The 12,903-nt window shown below is 39.4% G+C and overlaps 1 protein-coding gene across 3 annotated transcripts in view; it reads left to right on the top strand.

Moving 5' to 3' along the window:
• The window catches only part of NBEA (neurobeachin), a gene marked incomplete at its 5' end in the record, with an annotated part of 531,924 nt that overhangs the window by 189,038 nt on the left and 329,983 nt on the right, over nucleotides 1–12,903 (top strand). The window lies entirely within an intron of this gene.

The following is a 12,903-nucleotide window of genomic DNA, read 5'->3' as shown; positions in this document are numbered from 1 at the left end:
GGACTGCCGCCACACCCAGATTAAGCACACACCTGTGCTCTCCACAGATTAAGTAGGAAGAAAAGATTGAACGTAATTCTGGTCAAACTCACCCATTGTTTATTTGATGTCTAGGCAGAACATAGTTACAATACTCTAAAAAGAAATTCAAAACAAGTCTATCATGAAAAGAGATACAAAATTAAATGTTAAACATCCAGTAATCCTTTCATAGACATACTTGGAAAACATGAGCATGAGGAGAAAAAAATCATTGCAAAGAAATAGATTGTAAGCAACAGTAGATGGTACAAATAAAAACATTGCAACAGGCACCACTAAAAGTATAGTCGAGAAGTATCTCAAGTGACGGAAAACTGTGAACACGATGAGGGGACCATGAATCACTGCACTGTCGAAGATGAAAAACACAGCGCCCAAAATGAGGTATCTCTGCTTCCTGTTAATAAAAGGTCAGTGGTGCAGAACAAATGTGTTTTACCAGGCCATGGACTCTTGTTCTGGTGGATTTTCCTGTGTGCACAACTCATGGGATGTTGAACATGAACTGTATGAGTTTACCTCATCTGATTGGTTACAGCATTAGTCCCATTCATAAGAGGGAATATGTGGGTTGTAGAAGACGGATTCAGGGACACTTTGTAAACTGTGAGCAAACACTTGGCAGCAACTATGTGACCTAAGAGCATTGCTCAGCTGCACCAGCAAGACTCTGGCAAACTGAGGCCACAGCCGAGAAGGAAGTGATCTCTGGTGATGACTGGAATGAAACCACAGTTTGAAATATTCTGTAACTAGTACTGTCCGAGGACAACCTTAGAACAAATAATGTTAGCAAATTATTTTTTATTACACCTGATGAGCTATCATAATTTAGGGTTTGGGGGAAAGGGGAAGTAACAGGCTTTCGAAAATTCCTTTGTGTAAATTAGTAAGATAAACATTGTTTGGAGTTTGTTGGGGTGATACGAATTAAACATTCTATTAAAGTCTTAAAATAGACATTTAACTTCTAGATGATGAGTGTAATTTATTTTTTGCCAACCATCAATATATTTCATTTGTAATTATGCTTAGATTGTACATCAAAGAAATTAATTGTCTATTTTATGGCTGTATGTCTTGCACTGAGAGTGTATTTTTAGTTTGGATATAGGTTTAATATAGGCATCTCCAACTCCGAGTTGTCATTCCAGCAATATATTTCTATGACACTTATATATAAACAACGTACTAATACATTACATTCCAAAGAGTGGAATCATTGTTAGTGTGACTAGAATTAATTTTTTTAAAGTTTTTTAAAAAAAAGTCATTGTCTTGTCATAAGCTTTAAATACTGATATTCCTAGTATTTGCATAAAATATTTAGGTTAGTGGAGCTGGAGAGGGAGGTCAGCAATTAAGTAGGGAGCTTGATACTTTTTTCTGCTCTGCAAGTACCTACATGACATGTGGTGCACCATCTTGCTCAGTAACACATACTAATACAACCGTAAATACATAAATCTTTTTATAAATAAACAGATTTGCATGTCTTTTACTGAATAGTTCTTTGTTTCAACCATTGTCTTTGATGTAATAAAGGGAAGTTACAAATGTAATTGCAGCAATCCACGCCCACTGCGATCTTGAGCATAGTATCTGCTTGCTTCCTTTCTTCAGCTTATGCTTTATTAGAATATGTACTTCCATAAGGTAGTAATGTGTCACACGCCCACACTTCCCGCCGCTAGGAACAGGCGTGCAACAAACGAACAGCTTCTTCTGCAGAATAACCTTTATTGTACAGCTCTTTGAGCAGGGGCTTCATGAGCAGGAAACTTGTCTCTGAGTCAGGGACTCCCTACCGAGTTCTACTGTCTAGACGGCCTCTCACGCGCAGTTCCCCACGAACAATCTCTCTGTCCAGTCTCTGTCCACGCGGGGCCTCCCGCAATCTCTCCTATCAGGTCCCTCTCCACGTGGTGCCTCTCCGCCATCCCTCCATGTGGGGTCTCTCCGCCATCTCTCCACGTGGTCTCTCTCTCTCCGTCTTCCTTTTCTTCTCACGTGGGGGAGAAAATGCACTGCTATACATGCCTCAGAGACTTGTGTTGCTACCTGATTGGTGCATCCTCCTGTAGCTCAATCACATGCCCCTGGGGTGGGCTGTGACTTATGTGGTGCATGCGCATTAAGTCTCTTGGCTGGGCCACAGCTCTGTTTGCTGAGTTCTCGGCGGGAAGCCGGCACCACGTTTGGGTGCAGCACAAACGGCTCCCTACAGTAATGAGTGTGTAGTTTATTTGGATTCTGTTTTTAATTGAGTATTTTATTTATTTACATTTCACATGTTATCCCCTTTCCCGGTTTCCCCACTGCACACCCCCTATCCCCTCATCCCTTACCCTGCTTCTATGAGGGTGCTCCCCCGCACTCCCACCTCACCACCCTAGGATTCCTCTACACTGGGGCATCAAGCCTTCATGGGACCAAGTGCCTCACCTCCCATGGATACCAGATAAGGCCACTTCAGCTCCTTCAGTTCTTCCTCTTAACTCCTCCATTGGCATCTCTGTGAATAGTCCAGCAGTTGGCTTCAAGCATTAACATCTATACCCATCAGCATCTGGCAGAGCCTCTCAGGAGACAGATTAATCAGGCTCCTGTCTGCAAGCACTTCTTGGCATCAGAAATGGTATCTGAGTGTAGTGTCTGCATATAGGATGGATCCCAGGTAGGGCAGTCTCTGGATGGCCTTTCCTTCAGTCTCTGCACCACTCTTTGTCCCTGTATTTCTTTTAGACAGTTGCAATTCTGGGTTAAAAATTTGGAGATGGGTGGGTGGCCCCTCTGTGATACTGTGATCCTGGGTGTGTTATAGCACCTGGAATTCAGGTTTCTTCTGGGTGTTGTAAGAATGGGTGTGGAACCAGTGTGTAAGGTCTTCTCAGGGCACAGCTTCAGACAGGAAGAAACCTGTACCACTGGCTGTGTGGAGGTTTCTGCATCCCTGGTTCCCGAGGGGCCCATTTTCTTTGGGTGTTGGGGCAGATGCTGTGGCCTGCTCACCTGTAATCCTGGGCATGTTAGAGTTTCTGGGAGTCAGGCTACCTCTGGGTGTTGTGGAAATGATGGGGAACCAGCACCCAAGGTCTGCTCAGGGCCTAATAATCTTTATAGAAAAAGAATCGTACCGGTAACCTGTCCTATAATAAAGCTATATGTTACCATTATTAACAAATCAAATAAGTTTAAGTAATTGTAACTCATATTAGTGTACTAATTTATTTTCAAGGTAAAGCATTAAGACAGGAAACAAATGAAATAATATACTCTTAGAAAAGACACGTGCATTTAAAGTCTAAATAGGCTAAATAATTTTGTGTGTTAATACATGAGCATTCTAGATATTATAAATATGTTTGCTAGTCAAGTGGAAACATTTCTTGACAAAGGGGTACATAATACAGTTTTAAGAAGGAAACTATATTTTTTCTTTTGTGTGTGTGTGTGTGTTTTCTTTCTTTTGAGATAGAATCTTGCTATACAGCCAGAGGTAGGCTGAGAAGAGAGCCAAATATCCAGCAAAATTTAGATTACCTGTTGGTTTAGTACGATAATCAGTGGGAGAGCAGCTGTTTGAGTTGTTGCAGTTCACAGGCAGGACGCAGTACTGTATTGCCTTTGAAAACCTTCATTCAGGAACTGGTTTTAAACTAAGGGCGTACTGTTGGTTTCTATTTTTGTCAAAATGTTAACACTGATTTAGGGACTTAAGCCAATCTGTATTTTTATAGCACCTTTGGTTAAAAGTATAACATCGTTTTATATAATATGAGTAATTGGACTAGTATCAGTACATCAGCAAAAGTGTGATTTTGTTTCCTTGTTTGTTTACTGGACTGTCCATCCCCCCCCCCTTTTCCATTTTTTAGAGGCTTTTATACTCCTTGACTCAAAGCCTCTCCCTCCATTGACCAGTAATTGGTTGGTGCCTTGTCAAAACATTCTTTCATTGTCTCACATTCCTCTAAACAAAAATAGGATTTTCTGTATCAATAACTTGTTAGATTAGAGTTACTTCACTTGAGAATCCCAAGGCAACCTTCCTTTTCAAGGCTCTTAACTTTAATGTTTCCATGTAAAGCCAAATATTTATATATTTACATATAGTTTATGTATTTACATTTCAAATGTTATCTCCTTTGCCACTTCCTCCATCTCCCGTTTCCCCTACTCCTGGTTCTAAGAGGATGCTCCACTTCTCCCCCACCCACTTCCATTTTCACACCCTGGCATTCCTCTACACTTGAGAAAGAGCCCTCATAGAATGAAGGGCTTCTGCTCTTATTGATGCCAGACTAGGCCATCATTTCCTACATGTGCAGCTGGAGCCATGGGTCCCCCGATATGTACTCTTTGGTTGGTGGTTTAGTCCCAGGGAAATCTGGGGGGTCTGTTTGGTTGATAAAGTTGTACTTTTTATGAGGTTGCAAACCCCTTTTGAAGTTGTGAAAATTGGATATTTGATGCTATAGAAGTAGGTATACTGCTACATAGGATAATTTTAAAAAGCAGTTGTAGGTACAGTGGAGAATGTATTAAAGGGACAGGCAGAAGGGCCAGACCCTGCCCAGGTCCATCAGGACTGGCAGCCCACCAACAGGTCACTGGGAGCTCAGAAGAACTGCAGGAGCATTTTCCATTCAAAGTGGAAGGGTGAGTCAACAACTTCTGCCCATTGTCCACCCTGGAAAAGGCCACCCAGAACTCTCAAAGCACAGGTAGCAAGCAGTACAGCCTGGTAGTGCAAACTTCAGGCCCAAGGCCAAAATCAGCCCAGGTACAGCAGGACTGGGCTCTGCCATTAGACCTCACAGCCTACCCTGAGAGAGGAACACCCAGGAACAAATATCCCTCTGGAGACAAGCCCACAGACCCACAAGAGAGACAAGCTCCAGTAAGAGGCAACAAGATCAACTAGTATCAGCTATAACAAGATGGCAAGAAGCAAGCGCAAGACCCTAAAAATGGAAACCAAGAAAACATGGCAACATCAGAACCCAATTATCCCACCACCGCAAATAGTGGATATCCCAACTCAAAGGAAAAATAAGGTTTAGACTTAAAATCATAATTCACAATCCATCATAATTCACAATGATGATGGAGATCTTTGGGAAGCACATAAATAACACATTTAAAGAAGTAGAGAAAAACCAGAGGAATACATGGAAACAAGTTGAAGCCCTTATAGAAGAAACACAAAAATCATTTAAAGAGCTAAAGGAAAGCACCAGGTGAAGGAACTGAAAACAGAAATAGAAGGAATGAAGAAAACACAAAAGGAGATAATCCTAAAGATGGAAAACCTAGGAAAGACATCAGGAGTCATAGATGCTAGCTAGCATCACCAACAGAATACAAGAGATGGAGGAGAGAATCTCAGGAGTAGAAGGTAATATAGAAATCATTGACACAACAGACAGAAAAAATGCAAAAATCAAAAAGATTCTAACATCCAGGAAATCCAGGACACAATGAGAAGACCAAACCTAAGCATAATAGATGTAGAAGAGGGCGAAGAATATCAACTGAAAAGCACAGTAAATATCTTCAACAAAATTATAGAAAAAAACTTGCCTAACCTAAAAAAAGAGATGACCATGAACATACAAGAAGCCTACAGAGCCCCAAATATTGGACCAGAAAAGAAATTCTGGACATATAAGAGTCAAAACAACAAATGTTCAAAACAAAGAAAGAATACTTAAGGCAGTAAGAGAAAAAGGACAGATAATGTATAAAGGCAGACTGATCAGAATTACAGCAGAGTTTCAACAAAGACTATGAAAGCTAAAAGATCCTGGAACAACATCATACAGACGCTAAGGGAAAATAAGTTCCAGCCCAGGTTACTGTATCCAGCAAAACTCTCATTCATTATAAATGGAGAAACCAAGATTTTCCTGGAAAAAAACAAATTTACACAATATCTGTCTACAAATCCAGCCCTAAAAGGGATAATAGATGGAAAACACCACAAAGAAGGAAACTTCAGCCTAGGAAAATCAAGAAACTAATTCTTTTGCAACAAACACCAGAGAAGAAAATCATGGAAACATAACTCTACCTCAAACAACAAAATAACAGGAAACAGCAATCACTATTCCTTAATGTCTCTTAACATTAATGGACTGAATTCCCCAATAAAGAGACATAGACTGCCAGACTGGACACGAAAACAGGATCCTGCATTTTACTGCATAAAGGAAACTCATTTCCGGAACAAAGACAGGCACTACCTCAGAGTAAAAGGCTGGGAAAAATCTTTCCAAGCAAATGATCCCAAGAAACAAGCTGGAGTAGCCATCCTATCATCGAATAAAGTAGATTTTCAACCAAAAGTCATCAAAAAAGACAAGGAAGGATACTTTTTACTCATCAAAGGAAAAATCTATGAAGATGAACTCTCAATCTTGAACATCTATGCTCCAAATACAAAAGCACCCACATTCATAAAAGAAACTCTACTAAAGCTCAGAGCATATATTGTACCATACACAATAATAGTGGGAGACGTCAACACCCCACTCTCATTAATGGACAGATCATGGAAGCAGAAACTAAACAGAGACACAGTGAAACTAACAGAAGTTATGAACTAAATGGATTTAACAGACATCTATAGAATACTTTTTCTCCTAAAACAAAAGAATATACCTTCTTCTCAGTAACTCATGGCACCTTCCCCAAAACTGATTATATAGTTGGTCACAAGATATACTTCAAAGATATTAAAAAGATAGAAATAATTCCATGCATTCTTTCAGATCACTGTGACCTAAGGCTGGTCTTCAGTAATAACAACAACAAAAAGCCCACATACACCAGGAAACTAAACAATGCTCTACACAATGACAGCTTGGTCAAGGAAGAAAGAAAGAAATCAAAGACTTCTTAGAATTTAACAAAAATGAAGTGACAACATACCCAAACTTATGAGATGCAATGATAGCAGTGCTAAGAGGAAAATTCTTGTCACTGAGCGCAGCCAAAAGGAAACTGGAGAGAGCATACACTAAGAACTTGACAGCACAACTGAAAGCTCTAGACCAAAAAGAAGCAGATATACCCAAGAGGAATAGATGGCAGGAAATAATCAAACTCAGAACTGAAATTAACCAAATAGGGACAAAAAGAACTATACAAAAATCAACAAAACCAAGACCTGGTTCCTTGAGAAAATCAACAAGATTGATAAACCCTTAGCCAGAGGGTGCAGAGAGAGTACCCAAACTGACAAAATCAGAAATGAAAGAGGAGACATAACTACAGAAACTGAGGAAATTCAAGAAATCATCAGATCCTATTATAAAAGCCTATACTCAACAAAGCTAGAAAATCTAGAGGAGATGGACAATTTTCTAGACAGATACTAGGAACCAAAGTTAAATGAGGATAGATAAGATAAGATAAACCATCTAAACAGTCCCATATCCCCTAAAGAGTGAGAAGCAGTCATCAGAAAGCTCCCAACCAAAAAGAAGCCCAGGACCTGATGGGTTTAATGCAGAATTCTATCAGACCTTCATAGAAGACTTAATATCAATACTTTCCAAACTATTCCACAAAATAGAAACACAGGGAATGCTATACAACTCATTCTTTGAAGCCACAATTACACTCATTTCTAAACCACACAAAGACCCTACAAAGAAAAAGAACTTTAGACCGATTTTTCTCATAAACATTGATGCATAAATACTCAATAAATTTCTTGCAGACTGAATCCAAGAACACATCAAAAGGATCCTTCACCATGATCAAGTAGGAGCTAAAAACATTCAATCAAAAAAGGACAACTTCTTCACCAAATGGTGCTGGTTCAACTGTCAGTCAGCATGCAGAAGAATGCAAATTTATCCTTTCTTGTCTCCTTGTACAAAGGTCAAGTGCAAGTGGATTGGATCAAAGACCTCCACATAAAACCAGATACATAATAGAAAAGAAAGGGGGGAAGAGTTTAGAACACACAGACACAGGGAAAATTTTCCTGAACAGAACACTAATGGCTTATGCTCTAAGATCAAGAATTGCAAAGCTTTTGTAAGGCCAAGGACGCTGTCAAAAGGACAAAATGGCAACTCAGCCTCCAAACAATTTAGTCTCTTCAAAATCAACAGTTAGTGTATCAGTGCATCAGCGTCACGATATGAAGTTTGGCTGCCTGTTTCCCACACATGAACACATAACAGTGTAGCTGCCAATACCTCAGAGATACTGTCTTAAATCCTATCTTATCACATAAAAACATAACCCAATTTAGAGGTATTTCAGAAACCTATTCCCCTGGGTTGATATATGCCATGTGTTATTGTCTAGAGTTTGTTCAACCAAGTTACTGGTTTTAAACAAACTTTCTGTTACCAATATTACAAATTTTTAATCATATCCAATTACTTATAAGCCAGTAATTTACAACCAAGACAAGTAGAGCATATTTATATATTTTTAAATCAGCCAAAAGCAAACATGAAGTAACCACACATCTTATATATTTAAACTATAATTTTTACTTTTTTTTTTTTTTTTTTAGCTGTAATTTTAAGAGATGGGTACCTTGTCACCTGTTGAGCTCAATAAACACAGTCAGAGAATTTTCTAGGCAAAACAGCCAGCAGCTTTAAACTGACATCTTGCTGGCACCTTTACAAGCATCTTGTGCAGACATTCAGCTCCCAGCAGGTCTCCAGCTGAGCTAACTTTGGGTGCAGGGCTCTAAAGGCCTGCTTTTTATTTTACTGTTTATTATTACCCTTTTAAAACAGGAGTTAAAACTGAATCACAGGGCGAACAACCAACACATAACGTTTTAACCATTTTTTTCTTTTAAACATGAAGCACAAAGCAACACTCAATTAAGACACACAAATTGACTCACGTGGATGAACAGACAGCTTGGCGTGCCAATAGACAAACACGAGAGAGAATAGAACTGCATGTGTCGAAGGAACCCGGATATCTTTCCTAGGGGACTCAGAACAAGAAGTAGTCATTTCTCCAGTGGGAACCAGTGAGTCAGAACATCTCCTGACTTTCCGTTGTCAGTAGGAGACCTCTAGGGACATTCAATTTTCCTCTCTTTCACCAAATCATCCCAGACAAGAGAGAGGACCGTTTTTTCTGAAACCCATTCTTTCTCCCTTGCCTGATTAGACTACCTCTTCGCTCCTCTAAATTTTTAGCATACCTATAAACACATATACAAAAGACATTTTACCTTTACCTCTACCATTCATTACTTTGTACCTTTTTACAAAAGGTTTATTCACTGCTGGCCCAAACTTTTCTTCCATGTGCCCCCCCCCACCCCGTGGAGTCCTTCACTGAATCCAGCATACTGGGTCCATGTTAAGGCACCACTGTCCCAGACCAGCTCAGACAAACAACAGGTTCCCCAGGGCCGGAGCAAGGATTGAAAGAAAAATGACTTCAGCCAGACTTTACCCTGAAGCCTCAAGGATGAAGTGAAGCCTTGTTTATTTAGTCCTCATTTAAATCACTTTAATTACAAGCAGAAAGATAGCTTCAGTTCTGAGACAGAAAACAAGCAAGTTAATATTCAAAATTCCCATAAACATCTTTCTGGAGACTAAGTGTGAAGATCACAGCCAATAGGGAGTCCCAAGAGACAAAGAGATGCCACACCTACATCCCCTGAGCCTGCCTTGAGCTTCAAATGCAAATGTGCTGCCCTGTGCTTCAATTCCAAGTGTTCTACCCTGAACTTCAAATGTAAATGTTCTTAATCTGGGCCAGTTTCCTGGGCATAGCACAATAGCCAGGTTCCTGCCTTGGCCAGCTTCAGAGTGTCTTGGTAAAATAAGATTATCTGCCACCAACTGTTCAGAGGTGCCAAAAATGCTCTCCAACAGCACTGTCAAAAGGACAAAACAGCAACCAAGAGATTGGGAAAAGATCTTTAGCAATCCTACATGTGATAGAGGGATAGTATCCAATATAATAAAAGAACTCAAGAAGTTAGACTTTAGAGAACCAAGGAATCCTATTAAAAATGGGGTACAGAGCTACACAGAGACTTCTCAATGGAGAAATATGGAATGGCTGAGAAGCACCTAAAGAAATGCTCAACATCCCTAGTCACCAGGGAAATGCAAATCAAAACAACCCTAAGATTCCACCTCACATCAGTGAGAATGGCCAAGATCAGAAACTCAGGTGACAACAGTTACAGGAGAAGATTTCTAGAAAGAACAGTCCTCTACTGTGGGTGGGGTTGTAAACTGGTACAACCACTCCAGAAATCAGTCAGAAAATTGGACATTGTGCTACCTGAGGACCCAGCTATACCACTTCTTGGCATAAACCCAAAAGTAGCTCCAATATCTAATAAGGACACATGCCCAACAATGTTCATAGCAGCCTTATTTATAATAGCCAGAAGCTGGAAAAAACCCCAGATGTCCTTCAACAGAAGAATGGATACAAAAATTGTGGTACATATAAACAATGGAGTACTACTCAGCTATTAAAAACAAGTTCATGAAATTTCCAAGCAAATGGATGGAACTTGAAACTATCAAACTGAGTGAGGTAACCCAGTCACAAAAGAGCACTCATGGTATTTTACTCACATATAAGCAGATATTTGTTCAAAAAAAAAAAAGAAAGAAAGAAAGAAAGAAAGTTCAGAATACCTAAGAAACATTTCACTTAAGTTATAAAGCTCAAAAAGAAGGAAGACCAGAATGTGAATGCCTCAGTGCTTCTTAGAAGGGAGTACAAAATTGGAGGAGAAAATATAAGGCCAAATAGAGGAGCAGGGACTGAAGAAAAGATCTCCAGAGACTTCCTTACCTTGAGAAGCACCCAATGTGCAGCCACCAAACCCAAGCACTATTGCTGATGCCAAAAAGTGTTTACTGTCAGGAACCAGATATGGATGTCTCCTCAGAGGCTTTCCCACAGTCTTATAGAAAAATATGAGGATGCTTGCAGCTAAACCTCAGACCGAACACGGGGACACCAATAAAAGAGCTAGAGAAAAGACTGAAAGAATTGAAAGGTTTGCACCCTCATGAGAAGAGCAACATCTTCATCAGCCAAAGCACTGAGGTGGAGAGCTTGATTGGAAAAGGGAGCACCTTCATGGAAACAAGTTGAGGGGGAGGAGGAAGGGGAGTGAGGGGTAGGGTATAACATTTTAAATAAATACAGAGAATATCCAATAAAATTGCAAAAAGGGGGAAAAGGGGACATGCAGGGGAACCGATTAAACTAGTATGATGGCAGCAGCAAGCACACATGTTATACTACTCTGTGTCTTCTGTGCACTCTTATGTATAGTATCATGTATAGTTAGGTTAAAGCCACTGTATTTATGATTCTGTGTAGGTGTTGTAGATAAAGGAACAAGGCTAAAGAAATTAAATTTCTTGACTCATCCTTATTCTTAGTGGTCGTAAGTACTAAATAAGGCTTAAGTGGAAGTTGAAGACAGTCCTAATTTCCAAGGCTTCACTCCCTATGTAATTGATATCATGTGCATTAATATGTGCTTGGCTCTTTACCAGTCTACAACACTTTATTATTAATTTTAATGGGTACCTCCTAAACATTAAAAAAGTGTTTAAAGAACAAGATACAAGGCAAGACAAAAGAAAAGGGAAAAGGAAATTTGTGACAAGTACTTTTATGATAATTGATTCAAGATGTGGAAATTGAAACTGTATTAAAAGTTAATTTTTAAACCTAAGTTGGAGGTGAACCTTGACTTTGAAAAACACTACTTTTCCAGAAGAGTCTTTTGAGAACTGGCAGCAATGGCTAAAATCAACTCCCCAAGTGTCTTAAAAGTTAATAATAGATGGGAAAGAACCCAAAGAGAAAATTTAGGGAGTATTTACAGTACAGCAGAACAAAGAATGATTTACCTCGGTTGTGTAGTAGCTTTGGAAAGTAGCTCTCAGTGGCCCCTACAGATGGCTCAGGTTGTTCTCAGAGCATTGGAGAATCTGAGATGGTGAGAACCTGAATTTCTCCACTCATAAGATTTGACCTTCTTCACAGGCTGGGTGGAGATAAAATCTGTTACTACATTTGTTGTAAACAACATTAGTAATTAGTTTGCATTGTTACTACTGAAAGCTACTATTGGTAGCAGCAGCAACAACAACAGCAACAATAACAACATTCCCATCACCACCAACAAAATTAACAGGCTAACATCTTAAAAAGAATACCTAGGAATGAGGTCTATATACTTGGCTCAACAGGACATAGTCTTTTCTCTGTTGGCCTTAGTTGCATTCCACACGTAGAAGTGCAGGCAGTCTGCTCAGACACACAGCCAGAGTCTAAAGAACAGAGTAGGTGATTTAGGGTTTCACAACTTTTAAGGCATTGTCTGCTACCTGCAGATAACTTCTGTCATGGTTGGGCATAAACTCTTTATTGTTGATGATAAGCACATTTTACAAAATTAATTCCAAAAAGCTAATAAACAGAGTAACAACAGACTATGTCGAATGGGTTTGTTTTTTCAGATCTCCATGCTATTTAAATTCTCTATTTTAAATTAAAAACTTTGAGACAAAGAACAGAAACATATCAGTATAGACAGTGCAGAAAGTAGTTGACAAAAATTCTACCAGTCAAGTCCAGATATTGCACATATGTTTTAAACAGGCAGTTATAGGTCTGTGCCAATAAAAAAGCGTATCTTCTGAAAATGTGGAAGTATGAGGATCGTATCTCAACAGTGTGTTAGAGAGTTGAGAGAATCAGAAATAAAACTGTATTAAAGAGCATACAGAAATTCTGGAGTTGAAATTGTAGTAAGAAGAAGGAGCAGCTCACAAGAGGAATTGAGAAGGTTTGAGCTGAGAGCAGGAA

The sequence above is a fragment of the Micromys minutus genome, assembly GCF_963924665.1.
Source record: "Micromys minutus genome assembly, chromosome: 15".
Classification (NCBI taxonomy): Eukaryota; Metazoa; Chordata; class Mammalia; order Rodentia; family Muridae; genus Micromys; species Micromys minutus.
Note: the sequence above shows the minus strand (reverse complement) of the source record. Positions and strands in the feature narration are given on the sequence as shown.